This window comes from Numida meleagris, chromosome Z (assembly GCF_002078875.1).
Source record: "Numida meleagris isolate 19003 breed g44 Domestic line chromosome Z, NumMel1.0, whole genome shotgun sequence".
NCBI classification, from domain to species: domain Eukaryota; kingdom Metazoa; phylum Chordata; class Aves; order Galliformes; family Numididae; genus Numida; species Numida meleagris.
Window position 1 is genome coordinate 34,128,161 of NC_034438.1, and position 15,551 is coordinate 34,143,711.

At 40.3% G+C, this 15,551-nt stretch overlaps 1 protein-coding gene across 3 annotated transcripts in view; it reads left to right on the plus strand.

Moving 5' to 3' along the window:
* Window positions 2,201-15,551, plus strand: part of DENND4C (DENN domain containing 4C) — a 77,589-nt gene continuing 64,238 nt past the window's right edge. For 2 of the 3 annotated variants that reach the window (XM_021379940.1, XM_021379943.1), the window contains exon 1: window positions 2,201-2,335. The gene's annotated coding sequence lies outside the window, so the exon portion shown is untranslated. Of the gene's footprint in view, window positions 2,336-3,198; window positions 3,347-15,551 lie in introns of all 3 variants that reach the window. The other variant, XM_021379942.1, reaches the window with a different exon arrangement.

Genomic DNA, 15,551 nt, shown 5'->3' on the forward strand with positions numbered 1-15,551 from the left:
TGTGACCTTAACTAGTAAAATAAAAAGCATATTTTTAAACTCTAGTACTTTTTTATTTTACATACTTTAAATATAATTGAAATATTTGAAATATTAGAATAAAAACCTGTTAAAGCTAGAAAAATATACAAACAATAAGTAGTCAACATATATTTCCATTATATCTGGCTTGCAGGCAATGGCATCCTGGCTTGTATTGGAAACAGTGTAGCCAGCAGGAGCAAGGAGGTGATTGTCCCCCTGTACTCAGTACTGGTGAAGCCACCCTTAGAGTACTGGGTCCAGTTTCGGGCCTCTCAGCCCAAGAAAGACAAAGAGGCCCTGGAGTGTATTTAGAGAAGGGTAAAAAAGCTGTGAAGGATCTGGAGCACAAGTCTTATGGGGAGCATCTGAGGGAACTGGGATTGTTTAATCTAGAGAAGAGAAGGCTCAAAGGAGGCCTTATCACTCTCTACAGCTCCCTGAAAGGAGTTTGTAGTGTGGTGGGGGCCAGCCTCCTCTTCTGGGTAACACTGATAGGACTGGAGGTAATGGCCTCAGATTGCGCCAGGGGAGGTTCAGGTTGGATGTTAGGAAAAACTTCGAAAGGGTGGTTAAGTATTGGTACAGATTGAATGCCATCTGCGGAGGTGTTCACGAAATGTGTAGATGTGGCACTGAGTGACATGGTTTAGTGGGCATGGTGGTAATGGGTTGATGGTTGGACTAGATGATCTTAGAGGTCTTTTCCAACCATAATGATTCTATGATCTTGCATTGATTTTCAAGCAACACTGCTCTAGTTTGCATTTTCTTAGATTTTTAGCATATGATGGCAAATATCAGTATAGGTGATAGTATTAAGCCTTAGCATCTTAGTGAATGCAAGGTCTGCTCAGACATGTTGCCATATAAATACTTTGTCTCGTAAAATCCTAATCTTCCAGGGCACACCCTACAAAGTTTCATAAATATGAAATCAAGAAGTTATTGAAACAGTCATTGCCTTGTAGGTCATATGATTTATCTTTCTGCATGCTGGATGTAAACAGAAACATTTACTCTGCACCTTTAAGAACAGTTAGCGGGCTATATCTTAGCCCCGTATATGGCCCTAAAACTTCCATCACATCTTTGATCTGGAGTAAAAAGAAAGCCTGCCTTTCAAATACTATATTTTATGTATGATACAGCCCATGGCTTGTTATTTAAGGCAGGGCATTTCTAATTTATCTTGTCCAGAAAGCTCCTATGGTAGCATGCTGCAGTGAAGTGAGGCCTCTGCCTGAACACTGAGTGCAGCGCACTTCTGCACTCCTGGTCAGGGGGATGGAGCACATTCCACCTAACTGTCTGGCAAGGCAAATTTGTGGATCAGTCACTGTATCAAAAGATACCATTCAGTCACTAGTGGGAGGGCTTGCAAAATACTGTTATGCTGGATCTGAGGTGGGAGATCAGCTCCAGAGGGACGAGATAGCAATAGCACAAGGGGACATGGTTTTAAACGAAAGGAGGGGAGGTTTAGATTAGATGTCAGGGAGACATTTTTCACTGAGAGGGCGGCGCGGCACTGGAACAGGCTGCCCAGAGATGTGGGTGCCCTGTCCCTGGCGGTGTTCCAGATGAGGCTGGATGGGGCTGTGGGCAGCCTGAGCTGGTGGGTGATAGCTCTGCCTATGGCAGGGGGCTGGAACTGGGTGGGCTTTGAGATCCCTTCCGACCCAAGCAATTCTATGGTTCTAAGAACACCGTGGAACACGAACTTCCAATCTCCTCAGGAATACCCCTTTAAACATGTACAGCACTGCACGTTTCTCCCTTAGAGAAAGATTTGGATAAGGAGTACCATCTACAAAGCGAATACTCTTGCCGGGGCAGGCAGGTAAAATGGCCCCCCGAGCTCTGGCACCAACCAGCCCCGCAGTGAAGACCTGGTCGGGACACAGACCCGCACCAGCCCAGAGAAGGACGCCCGCTTCATCCCCGCAGCCCCGCCCCGCTCCCTCATCCCCCAGGCCAGGCCCCACGCGCCGAGACGCGGCCGAGCTCCCAGCTCCGAGCTCCAGCTGACGCCGCCCCGCCGCCGCCCGCGGGCGCCCCCTGCCCGCAGCAGCCGCTCCCCTGCCCCGGCCGCCGCCACCGCCTCTTTTCGGGGCGGGCCTGGACCCGCCTGTAGGCGTTTGCGGGGGCGAAAGTAAGATGGTGGCCGTTTCCTTCCCAAACAGGAGCGGTGGCGGCTCCGGCTGCTCCTGAGGTGGCGGCAGGAGAGGGGAGAGGCTGCGGACCGGGACCGCCGCGACCGTTGGCGCGGGCGAGGGCGTCGGTAGCTTGGCGGCCGGAGTGCGGGCGACAGGTGAGCGGCCATGGGCGGGCGGGGGCTGACAGGCGCGGAGCAGGACCCGGCGGCTCGTCCTTCCGCTCGTGGCGCGTCAGGAAGCTGGCACCGCGCCGGGAGTACCCCGTCCGCCGGGCCCTTCTCCTCGCCTGTACCAGAGCTCCGGAGGAAAGCTTCCTACTCGCCGAGTGGGGACGGGGGTGCGGGGTGTCCCCTCGGCGCCATGGAAAGGCTTCCGTCCCTTCTCCTCGCCGGGGAGAGCCGTGACACCCAGTGGGGTGGGGAGGGCGGGGGCGTTTTCTGAGCTTTCCATTTTATTTATTTTATTTTATTTATTTTCCTTTTAAAGAGCTCATTATTGGTTTCACATTCCCTCGCGCTAGCTGTCCCCCGGAGCCGTCTTTGGCCCCTGCGGACGCCGTGCCCCGGCCGGGGCGAGCGGCTCCGGAGGGCGGGCGGGCGGGCGGGCGGGCGCAGGTGGCCCCGCAGGTGAGCGGGCCGCGGAGAGCTCCCTCCTCCCTCCCTCCCTTCTTTCTCCCTCCGTTTCCCTCTGCCCTTCCATGTGCCAGCTCCTCCCCTGGGCCCCACGTCCGTGAGCTTGAGCCCCGCGGGGCGGGGAGGGCCGCGCAGGGCACAGCGGCGGTGCCGCGGCTGTCAGGAGGGTGGTGGGACAGCGGCGTCCCCCTCCCCGCCGCACGGTGATAAAGGCGCCGTTGCTAACAGTCACGCAGTGTTTGGGGAGCTGATTGTATCAGCATCGAAACCAGCTCCGTTTGGTTCTGCAGGTTTAATGAAGAAGAAGAAAAAAAAAAAAAAGCTAGAGCCGTGACTATTAATCACCCTCTGCCATTGTCTGGGGGGTATCTGGTGTGTCCTTGCAGCATGGCCAGATAATCTGTGCGGCAGCGGGGTTCGCTGACACTTTCCTGCCTTCTGAGATCAACATGGGGAAATTATCTCCAGAAGCTGTTTTTCTTTCCGAGTGCGGTATAAGCTGATGTAATGCTGTCTTCCTAAACGTCCATAAGCGTAAGTTAACATATTGTTGGTACAGCAATTACAGAAAATATCCGGAACAAAATAATACTCTTCATCTGCAGAGATTTTAACGCGCTTTTTTTTTGTTGCTATGATCAAGTGCATTCCGAACATGGACTGTTGTGCTGATTTCAAACTTAATGCCTGTGGCTAAACTTTTAGAGCTGCTGCATGAGGGCTTAGATCGTAAACAAACAGGATGTTTGATCTGCTTTCTTTTTTCCTTTTAAGCTGTGTTAGTGTGACTTCTGGGGGACTGGTACTTTCCTGTATTTGTGATATTTTCTTGGCTCACTGAGACAGTTTAGAACAAACTAAACTTGAGCCCACATATGTTGGTAAACAGAAAATTATTTCCTTTTAGTTGCTTTTGTTAGCTATTTTTTTTGTGTTTAATGAACACAAGGTTAGTAGAAGTTTTTGCATCACTCTTTTTAAATTAGTGTAGTAGGAGTTAAGGGAGTAAACATTCTCAGTGTTTCAGTAGAAAAAATATGCTGGAATGCAAATTACTTCAAACCTATTTGTAAAATGAAAGTAGCTTTATTTTGACTTCTGTGTGAAGGCTCGCCATGACCAAACTTAATTGAGTGTCCAGACCAGTGTATATATTTCAAATGCTTGGCTCCAAGAACACCTCTAAATAACCAGCCAGCCAACCACAACAACAACAGAAAAAACCTGATGGATAGCTTGAATACTTTTATTACGTGTCATGATTATAAGTTTTTTTTAATAATTTCTTTAATAATTAGATGGTTGCTTATTACCATTCTGATGAAACTGAAATGCTAATGCATTCTGTCTTGAATAGTGCAAGGGAATAATTCAGTAGATACCAGAAATTTAAGTATTTCTTACCTATGTGTAAATTTCCATGTTAAAATGTTTACTAACATGCATAGTAATAATAGCTGTAGAAAACAACAAAAAAACCATTTTTTGAAAAATAGTACTTATAAATTAAGGTGGACGTTTTGTTAAATACATATGGATAAGGACAGCATTACATTTGACTGTTCACTTTTTTGATTAAGATCAAGCTCTCTGTAGCCCAATGGAATTGAAATGAGATCTTCATGGACTAAGTCTTGTGTGCTTGTATTTTTGTTTGAGTGTTTGAATAATCAAAGATTGTGTGTGAAACTTCTTTCTGATTAATTCTTGGAATCTCTTATTAATGAAGATGTTCACTCCAGCTGCACTACCGTCTAGACTGAGCAAAACTTGGATATCCAAATAATGATCTAGACAGCATCCCTGTGGCTCAAATGTATGACTTCTCACTTGAGGTAGCAGTGCCAATACTGTCAAAATACGGTTTTTGGAATGGAATCTTTATAAACGTGATTCTTTGTTAGGTGCGTCTTTGACCAGTGGAGAATTTTATTTGGAGTTCAATCTTAGCGTGCTTTAGGGACAGCTAAGTTCTAGAGTTAGCTTTAATGATGTATCTGAATTTGCTTAAACATACAGAAAGAATAAAGTCTTAGTAAAGTGAGGAAGGAAAGGTATCTTTGCCAAAGATGCAAGAGGAACGTAATGGAGTCTTTTGACTGTTATTTAAAAGATCACCTCTCTTATTTGTTGAGCTTTCAGGTACGCTTCAGTGGCAGTTACAAGTGTGGAGCAGTATGTGTAAAGACTGTCTGACATGTTCGGAGGTCTGTATGCTGTTTTCATGTATCAGTGCCTCCTTTTCTGACACAGCCTTTTGAGTGGTTAAAAAAAACAGCAAAAAAGTATTTGTAACCTCTAATCTGGCATCTGTTTGTTTAAAGGTAACTTGTGCTATAGAAATCTGTCTCATAGAACCTTTTTTTCCTGTGGTGGCATGTTATCCCAAAGCAGGGGTTGCTTACCTTCGGTATGCCTTCTTCCGGAATGGTGTTTGAAACACTGAAGGTCTTGGTGTGGACAAACTCTAAAATATTTTATGGGGTTCATAGTCAATGTTTATTACCTCCCATGTGAATTGCTAGGTAGTTGTCCATTACTGCTTCTTAACATTTGTTAAAGAAGAATCTCTTTGCTGTGTTGCAGCATGAGACCTGCTTTTCTCAGATAGTGTTTCTGTGAGACTGTAAACTGTAACAGTCTTTGCACTTTCATCTACTTTTTCACTTCTGTCTTACTATAAAAGTTGTCCTTGTCACAAACTCCGACACTCAAACACGTTGTCCAGATGCTGTTTCTTCCTTACGGGACAAAGCAGTGTTGGAAATACTCAATCCGTATGATGATAATGATGTGCTTTGTTTTTGCAAATTTGTGGAGCTAATGGCTCACAACATTGGCCTCTGTTGTTAGAACCTTAGCAGGTTAGTTCAGGGCTGTTTCTGGACTGCAAAATAGGTTCTGGTGAAGTGACTGTTTCCAGTTATTCCTTTGATGACATCTGTCATGAATAAGTTTGCATGCACAGTTTTTATTTTAAACTTTTAGGAATACAGTTATACTAGGCTATACATTCTGAAGTGAAATAGAGCAGAAGGCTGAGTCTTGGTTAATACAGTCTCACTGTATTCCTTTGTTTTTGCATACAAGTTCTTCAAGGGTGTATCTGGGGTCCTGATGTTTACTGTTAGCTTTGGCATGCAGGAAACTTGAAAACAGTTTTCAGAATAGCATGTGACTCATTTTTCACTTTTTTAAGAGTAGCAAACTGAGGATTGCAGGATTGGTGGTACAGAGAACAATAAAAACCTACCTACACTTTCATGCCTACTGTTGGCTTGCGTGTCATTAAGTATTTCATTTACTTTGTTTCAGTTAAATATAATAAGGCAGTGCTGCCTTACTCTTTTCATCTTCGTTTTATGCCTTTACAGATCCTTTCCTTTACTCTAAAAACTCTAAAGAGACTTGATGCATTTAAAGCATCAACCTAGAGCTTGTTTTTTTTCTGTTTAAAAGATGTTAAAAATAGTGTAAATCAGGAATTGACTTGCAAATTAAGCTGTTCAGCTCTGGCAGCAGAAGCTGAGTTTACAATTACGAGTCTCCAAGGTAGCTGAAGCTTTCTTCCTCTTGAAATGAAAGTGTTTTCCAGTTCTGAAGGAACTGCAGCTCTGCTACAAAACTTAACAGTTTTTCACCGGAGAGGCAAAGAACCTCATGTTTTTGCTTTCTCCTGAACCTGCCTATTTCAGTGATAGGTTTTGTCTTTCTAATTAATTACAGTCTTTGATCAGTAATGCTTGAACTGAAGTCCAGCTGCTGATGCATTCTTTACTGCTCCTCTTTCCGTTTTTAAGTCTTTTATGTTTAGCATTGTGTTATTGGTGAAAGCAAAACTTTTCTTTTTCCCTCCTTGCCCCTGGGCAACCCAGTGATGCTTTTCTCGGTGTCACATAGCATGGCTGTAACCTTCTTTGTTATTCCTTAGGGAAGAAACTAGACTCCTACCAAGATAAGAAACCTGATGTAGGTAGAAGTCTTCAAGTAAGATACCATCTTGCTCTGTCTCTGTGGTGTGTACACTGCATCTCACTGCTTTAAGAGGACATAAAAATATGGTTGAAACTGGGAGAAAGAGTACTACAAATTGAGAGCAGTTAGCTAGAAGTAGTGTATGAAGAAGTTCAAGCACTTAATGTTTCAGGAAGAGCAAGAAATCAAGGCAAAACTATAGCTGGATATTTAAGCCCTGAAACTTCTACAGGATATCCGTCTCAGAGAAAGTTATAGAAAGGAAACGTAAAGCAAACTGCTGAGTCACAGCAACAGGTTACTCAGTCAGTTACTCTTAATCATTGCATGGGACTATTGCAAAGTCTGGAAACAGGTGCATCCAGTTTTTCGCTAGTTGATCATCCAGCCATCCTTGGAAGTAACAGCAATAGCTTGCCTGGACTAGGGCATAATTTGGACCAATACTTTCACTGTTTTCTCTGCACTTGGAATTCTTCCACTTTAAGTAGCGAATGACCTTAATGAGAATATGAGAATATGTTGGCTGTCTAAGTAGCAGAAAATTGTTGCGCTTGAAGATAATGTGAACTTGACTGCGCTGAGGTGTTTTTTATTTGTGTTTTTGTTTTGTTTTGTTTTTAATCTGAAAGCATAGACACTATCTTTTGCAGGATTCCTTAAATCATTAAAAGTATGCTGTGTGTTTCCCAAAGGAAATCCCTTCAAGGGTATAGATAGCCTGAAAAATGTTTAATGCTTGTAAAACATGTATGTCTTGTAGCTGTTAAGCTTCTGAAACCACTGAGGATGTGACTAAAGATGAATATTTACAGAAGTTCTAGCTTTATAGGGAGCAATTCCCAGTAAAAGCCTCACTGTAGCTGCTCTGAATTAGCCTTTGAAACTCCTCTTTCCAATTCCTTTAGGAAGGAACCTAGGAAAGCTATCTGAGGTTAGATTTTCTTTTCTGAATAGTTCCCATGAGCATCTACAAATTAAAATTCGTATCTAGCGGAAGGAGGAAGAGTAAAGTCACTTTCTTGTAAATTTTCTAAATCTTGAATAACTGTGATGTATAAATGTCATTTGTTACTGTTTGGGATAGAATACTGAAAGATGTAACTGGTACAGTATGCCTCATCTAGGTTTGTTTGCTGTTCTGAATGTTGAAGGGTAAGCAGGACATAACAAGGGAGAGCTTCCTAACTGCATAAGCATATTATTGGTTTCTCAAAGTTCTGATAAACCCAGAAAAAGCAAGTCTGCATATCATCTGTACAATGTTAACTCTACCCCTGAAGTGAATTCTTGGAGTTAGACTACTCAGTGGAAGGCTAGACTGTCTTCTGACCTTAAAATCATGCACTGCAGTAGGGGATGTGTGTTTTTATGTGTTTTTTTTTAGCTGTTTTGTTTGTTTGTTTTTTCCTTTTAGTTGCTTCCTAAGCTTGAAGAATAGTAATACTTACTGTGTAGAACTGTTTGTTTTGTTCCTTGGATAATATAGAAGAAAATCACTAAGATTTTCTATACTAATGAATTATGCAGGCAAGCTTGAAGCCCCACTGGTGTAAGTAAATCACTAGTTATAAAAAGAAACAGACTTTGCAAATAAAAATTTGGTTTTGATGTTGTGCCTATACTGAAGCTTATACCATGCTACCTCTGTATCTTTGAGGGGAACTTTCGTGTTCACTCCTGCTTTAGCTAGTGCAACTCTTTCAGGTAAAAAAAAAAAAGAACTAGGCCTACTTTATGCTTAGTAAATGAAGGGATAAGTTATGCAGGAATGAGTAGGTCAAAGAGAAAGATTACCTTTCAAAATCACTGTATATGCCTCATGCGTGTCATTTTCTAAGTCTGATGTATGTAGTTTGTTGCCTTTCTGCTTCTGACTTTTGTCGTATACTTGGTCTTTAAGATAATTGTATGTGAAGGCCTTAAATTCCTTTGGGTTATGATGACTCATTCACCATGAATGTAGTGAGTAATGTGACATTTCAGTTTAATTTAAAGAAAACAGAACAAATGCTGCAGATAGTCATTTTATAGCTTTTCTCCTTTCTTCTGCGTGAGATTCGTAGTACATGTACATGGCATAGACTGTTAACTTCAAAACCACTGATCTTTAATCTCTCTGACTGAACCAATTCTGTTAGGGGGAAAAAGTCTTAAAGGTAAGTCCTCTAACTTTAAAATACTTCCCTAGGTATATTTATAAGGTGATGCACAAATCTGAGAAGAGAGATTGTGGTTGAGCCTCGAGTGCCTGTTGTCTCGTATGTCTTTTTAAAAATCCTCAACTGATATGCTTGGTTGATAGAAATGAAAATTCTTTTATAGCATTGTGGCATTTATAGCACAGGTAAAGTACTTTCCAAGCTTGAAATGTGGCCTACGATACTTCCAACAAAGTTGACAGATGGTGCTTCTAGTGATCTATGTTTCTGTAGATATCTGCTTTTTTTTCTCTCTTTTTTTTTTTTTTATTCAGCAGTGCATTTTGTTCAGTGGTAATTATGTCATTTAATAGAAAGCTCTTCTGAGTTGCAGAAGCAAAGTTTCTTTCAGGTTTTGCTGTCAATGTTCAGTTCTCCTACCCAGCTTTTTTTAATCCTTTTGAAGATTTGTCACACCTCTGTTTTATGTGCTGACTTTCCTCAAAGGGAGGAAGACTGGGTTGAACGTCTGAGTTAAGGTGCTTGCTTTTGAATTGTCAGGGTGGTAAGTACAAAGTTATTGTAGATGACTCTGTTTGTGCCCCTGCTCTTTTTGTCAGCACTCAGTGTTGTTGCTGCCCTAACCCTGTTAGCAAATGACAAAGGAAGAAAAAAATCCCAAAAGAAAGGAAAGCGTTGAAATAACTGCGTGGTGGAGTTACATCAGTGGAGAAGAATCAAGATGTTCCAATATGGTGTACTTGAGAAGAAGTTGTGACGGCTTATGTATTTTTTCTGCAAAGTGAGAAACTGTGAATTTCAGTCCATTCTGAATGTTGGTGTCTCATGTGTTCGTATACCATAGCAGCTGGGCATAGGGTCGAGTGATGGGGCTGTACTGATGAAAATTGCGTGGGAAATATTGTCTGTTTGACTTTTTTTAAACAGTTCAGGAAACAAAACAGTTTTTGTTTTAAGAGAACATATTTATTTTCATTATACTAAATAATTAGCAACTAAATAAAAAACATTTATGAAGGGTATTTTACATAGGAGTACGTTCCTACCCTCCTCCTTGATATACATACGTATCGAGGAGTTGGACTCAGTGATCCTTATGGGTCCCTTCCAACCCAGGATATTCTGTGATTGTATGTTAATGTATGCAGAAGTGAATGTGTTAAACTTTGACAGAAGTGGATGTTTAAAATAACAAAGGGTAATAACAATAATGTGAAGGGCGCAATGGTTTTAAGCAGTAAATCCATACTGATTTTTGCATTGCATTGTCTTTGCACTGTGGATTTAATACTCATCTTTGCTTTCAGAATGTTTTATATGTCCTACCATAGATTAGTTCCAGGTTCTCTGAAGGGATAGTTCTCTGGATTTTTAGATGTTCTGGACACTGCTAATAACGTTGGCTGAAGTTTTTTAAAATATGAGCATTTCTTCCCTGCTTTTTATGTGTTATTAGCTTAGCCGGTATGTTTTTTGTAATGATCTGACTTAAGCATTTCTGCTGTTTAAAGGCTGTATGTTTATTCCCAGAAAATCAAGTTTCCAGTAAATTTTTTGTCTGAGAACTCCACCAATGTGGAGTAATTCAGCAGAGATATTTTGAGTGTTAGGTGATAATAATATGAGTAATGTCTGAATATGTGTGATGTCAGCCTTCACATTTACTTGCCAGCTGGTGAATGATAGTGTTTCATCACAGAATCTCCGGCTTGCTATTCTTCAGTAGCTTTTTTATTGCTTGAGAAAAACATTTACTGATGTATTTATCTGTGTAAGTAATATCTTTATTATACATAATTTTTCATGACTATTTTATTTGGGAGAATGTATAATGATCTCATGTTTAACATACATTCAGGCTTTAATGGATTCAGATATTCTGTTCTTTTAAATATATGTTCAGGGGTATAAGTATGCACAGCAGGAAGCAGGGGTTGTTTCAAGAGATGGAAATGCAAGTTTATTAAAATGTATTGCGGAGTTCAGAAGAGAGGAGAAGATTTCTTGGTTTTGTTGATGAGCTGCTTTGATTTAAAAAAAATTATTTCTTGTTGCCTCACAAGTAACTGGACAGTTCAGCATAAAAGAAATAAGAAAATATACATTGGATATACAGTGTTACTGTTCTTATCTGTGGATGAAGGTTATCTTTGTCAGTATGAACTTCAGCAATATTTTCTTTTTTATTTTGGAAAAAGAGCTATACTCATAATGAAGATTCTGATTCACTTCAAATGTATGCTTTTGAAGATACACATTCTGCTTGGTGACTTTTATTTGTAAATGCTTTTCCATTTCCTTACTTCCAGTATTAGTTTTCATAGTGGCTAGGTGGCTTTGGTCCATTTCATCTAGCCTTTGGAGTGTGGGTGTGTGGGTCATCTCATAATTATCCTTTAAAATAAATCAGGAAAGACATCGGAGGCAATTGTTGACTGTTAATGCAATTTCTGAGGTTGCTGTTACCCATTTCTTTATTATTCTCTGTCTGCAAAGGTTTTTCTAAAACATTTGACAATGCAGGAAGCAGTTCTGAAAGCTGAAGGCACCTGTTTTAAGGCATTTATGCTTGATTTGTGTTTGTACTAACTTCATTGCAAGGTGGCCTGTGGAGTTGCAGAAATAGCATATAAGCTAGGCCTTGGAGCGTTTGCTGCAGAAGGGCTTGTGCAAATGCTCATTGCAAAACTGCTGCAGATCAAGAATTTGATAAGGCTGGTGCTGTGTAAGGAACAAAAAAGACAGCTCCTCCTCTAGGCTCCTCATTGCTGAAGCATAAAACAAAAGCTGTGAATATTCTAACTGCTATCAACCATGTGGTTTGGACTTTTTTAAGCCATCTTGGCAAAAGAGTGTTTCTTAATGAGAAATTGGCAAGAGGATTAAAAGACAGTCTTTCTGAAGTGTTAATAAGCTCCTGCCAAGCTTCAAAAGCAGCAGAGAGAGAATTAAAATGCTGACTTGAAACCAAATGATTTGAGGCTGCTGTCATAAGCCAGATAGAAATGGGAGTCATCCTCTCCATAACTGGGAATGTGTTTAGTGGCTGGGGATAGGCTGTGAAGCTCTGAAAGTGTAGATGAAGCAACTTGCGCTGTTTGTGATGAAGTTGTCAGTGGATGGATGTATAGAGAAGAATGACAATCTACTGCCTGGTGCAGTGTTTTTACCTGCAAAGATAAAAAATTGTAAAGCAGTGTTCCTCAAAGTCAGTAAAAGGGATACTCAGATTTGTGGCATCGGGAGATTTCAAGAAGCATGTGGTTTACTGTATTGTAGACAGCTAACAAAAACAAAATGGAAGTATGATTCTGTGATCTGGCAAATCTGTCTTTTGAGATTCTAGCAAAATAATGTTAGTTCTAATACTTAACTTTCAGTCGTTAGTAGAGAGAGCAAGTATCTCAGACTTCTTCAGTTTACTTTGGGTAACCTCTGAGCTGTATTTGAAACAGAACATCTTTTTGTGCCTCCATTTGACCTCTCCACGCAAAACACCATCCAGCCTTACCCACTCAATAAACAGCAAAGAAAGACCATGGAAAAAAAGCACCAAAAAAACCCTACCGAAAACAGTCTAGGAGATTTGGGCTCCCAGATGGCACTTAACTGCCGGACTATTGTCTCTTGACTTTTTCTTTACTGTTTTATTTTTGTTTCAGGCTACTATATTTGACTTTGCTCCAACAGAGTTTCCAATTACAGAAAGCATTCTCTAGCAAAGAATGTTTCCAGGGCTGCAGATGTTTCACTCATTACATAATACTGAGCATGGCTAACCTTTAAAGTTTGCAACTGGAGCAGTAAGCACATTTTGTAAAGCACTTCCTTTGCTGTGAGAACTATTAACTATTTTTCTTATTATTTATGTTCTTATGGTATTTGTATTATTAGTTTTCTCTTTTGGACTATTTTTTTTCCAGTGACCGGAGTGATTATTTTCTGTCATGTGAAAGAGCAGCCTGGTGAAACTGGCTTATTAACTGAGTATAATTGAACTACTTGCTGATCATCATTCTTCCTTTCTCACAATTTTTTGATTTTTGTTTTCTGTCCTTGGTGATAGAACTTCATTTACTGGTACCAAACTTGCCTTCGATTGATTGCAGCTGCTGCTCCTCCAGTCTCTGTAGGTCACTTCAGAATTTGTGTTATGGCCTTGTAGTCTGTAACCAATCCAATTTTTGTACCATTTGAAAGTTTATGATTACTGTTCAGCAGAAAAAAAAAATGAACTATGCAGTATGGTAAATGCAGTCTGGAGCAGTTTTATTTCTTACCATGTCCATTCGCTCTTCTCTGCCTCCACTTCTCCGTCCAAGTAGGATATTTCTGAGTGGCATCTTCATACTCCTGACCATCCTGGGTCACAGGGTCTGTTAACATAGTGAAGTTGTCAGTCAGTTGTGATTCGTAAATAGCTGTTCAAACCATTACCGCAAGACTTTGGTTCAGAAAGCTTTCTTATGCTTGATATAAGCATTTATATCATAATGTCACTAACTCACTGTTTTGCAGCAACAGTAGCTGGGTTTGCTGACACCCTAAAAAAAAAAATCTAAGTTCTGCATCCTGAGACAGAATATGATGTTTTCAATTTATCTTTGATCTTTGTACTGAATAATTTCAATTTATTAAATATAAAGTTGAAAATTTGACTAGTTTCCTCTCATCTTTTGGTTATTTTTGTTCAAGCAATCCAAGGAATTGCACGTAAGGCAGGAAAACAGAATGCAAGGGAAATTCAGGGCAATGGAGATCAATAATATATTTTGTATATGTCTTGCAAAACTAGTTAACTATTGCTGATAATTATTTCTTACTAAAGTAATGGATTTACAAAATTCATTTCCTCACGACTCCTTCATAATATGAAGTGCACTGCTGTGTCATTTCAAAGCCCACAATTTCAAACTGGAAAGAAAAGGTACATTGGGAGAGTAGAGAGATCTGTTTCCTGTTATTTGTTGTGTATTTGTTACTGATGGTCATGAAAATGTGAGTAATAAATCCCCAGAAATACCAAATATCTGCCCTAGTCAAGCTTTAAAGAACTGTTGATATCTTTAGTCATATTAAATGTTACAGCTGTGGTGTTTTATTTAGTCTTTGGTTTTAAAGTACACCTTCTAATTTGATGCTAGGTTTTCATGTTTCATGAAGTTGTAAACTGCAGTTTTTTTTCAGTGTTCCAGGAGCTTAAAGTAAAAATGGTTTTATTCTCTAACGCTCAGTTTGCAGAACTAACACACCTGACTGTTTATTGGGGATGGGGGGAGGAAGGCAGCTGTTTCACCTAGTTGTATTCTGAGACTTGATGCCTGTGCTTCCATAGCAGTTTTTCACCTCAGGTGATTTTCATCTGACTTTTCTGCTTTCTTCCTAGTGTAGGGCTCTGATCTACATGGAATGTTTTAGAAAATTTTCTCACCAAACTGGCTGCATTCATTTTGTGACTTTTATGCATACATTGCCATCAGGTACATGACCAGCTAGTACAGAGTTAATGTTTTTCTTTGACTATGTGCAAATTTCTGAAAATCCAGCATAAAAAACCATTTAAGTTTATTTGTACTATCAAGCCTTGACAGAACTTGTTTTCTGGATGAAGTTCAATTAACTGATTTAAAAAAAAAAAAAGAAAAAAGAAAAAACAACAAAAGATGCTGTGAGCATGCTTCATTTAAATAATTGACATGCCATTTATCTCTTACTTTGTCCTCAGATTTGTTTCTCGTAGTATTATAGACTACTATGAAATAATCAGCTTATGTTTTGTAACCTTCATAGTTGTGCAGCTATTACGTTCTCAAATGTTCACTTGAAAACTTTATGAAGGAATAGTCCCATATTTGCATATGTGCGTGTTCAGACCCAGTCACAAGTGACATCCAGCCATTCTTGTTCCACAGCTGGCTGTGTTAGGACAAGTAGAAGCTGGGCATTGCATGTCTATGAAGTTGTTTTCTTAACTCTAGATTTTAAATGATTTTGTTATTTAGTCAAGTGACTTGTTTCGTTTTATAGCTTATGGCAATATAATGTGCATTCTAAAAAGGAAAGTCTTTAAATGCATATCTGGGGATTCTTTTTCTCTTGTTGGAGATCGCACGTGACTAATAAACTGTTAGCTTTTAATCTGAACTTGTTCAACATTGTTGAATGAGTTTGTAATGTTCCATTCTGTAATAGTTTTAAATTGTCCATGGTTCATGTGAACGCCTGATTTCTGTTATGGCAAGCGCACCAAACTGAAACGCATAGGTAGGAGTTGCACACTTACCTGAGCACAGATGTGCTTGCTTAGAACTGGTAGTATATGGACAAGCATATAGATGTGAGCAGTGTTAGCGAAGATGTGTTGAAATGGACAAATGACTAGAGTGCAAGCTCTTTGGGAGCCCTGTGTGCATAGTCCTGTGCCTTCTGGTTCTTAAACTACTGGTGACTCTCCTTGCTTGTGCCACTCACGCTTAATCCTGTGCGGCCACGTCTGCGTGATGGAATCGTATCTATATTTTGTGTTTTACAACAGTCTAAAACAAGTCTTGATTGCCAAGCATAGTCCATTATTATGCTCTTTGTTACTTTCCAAAGTGTCT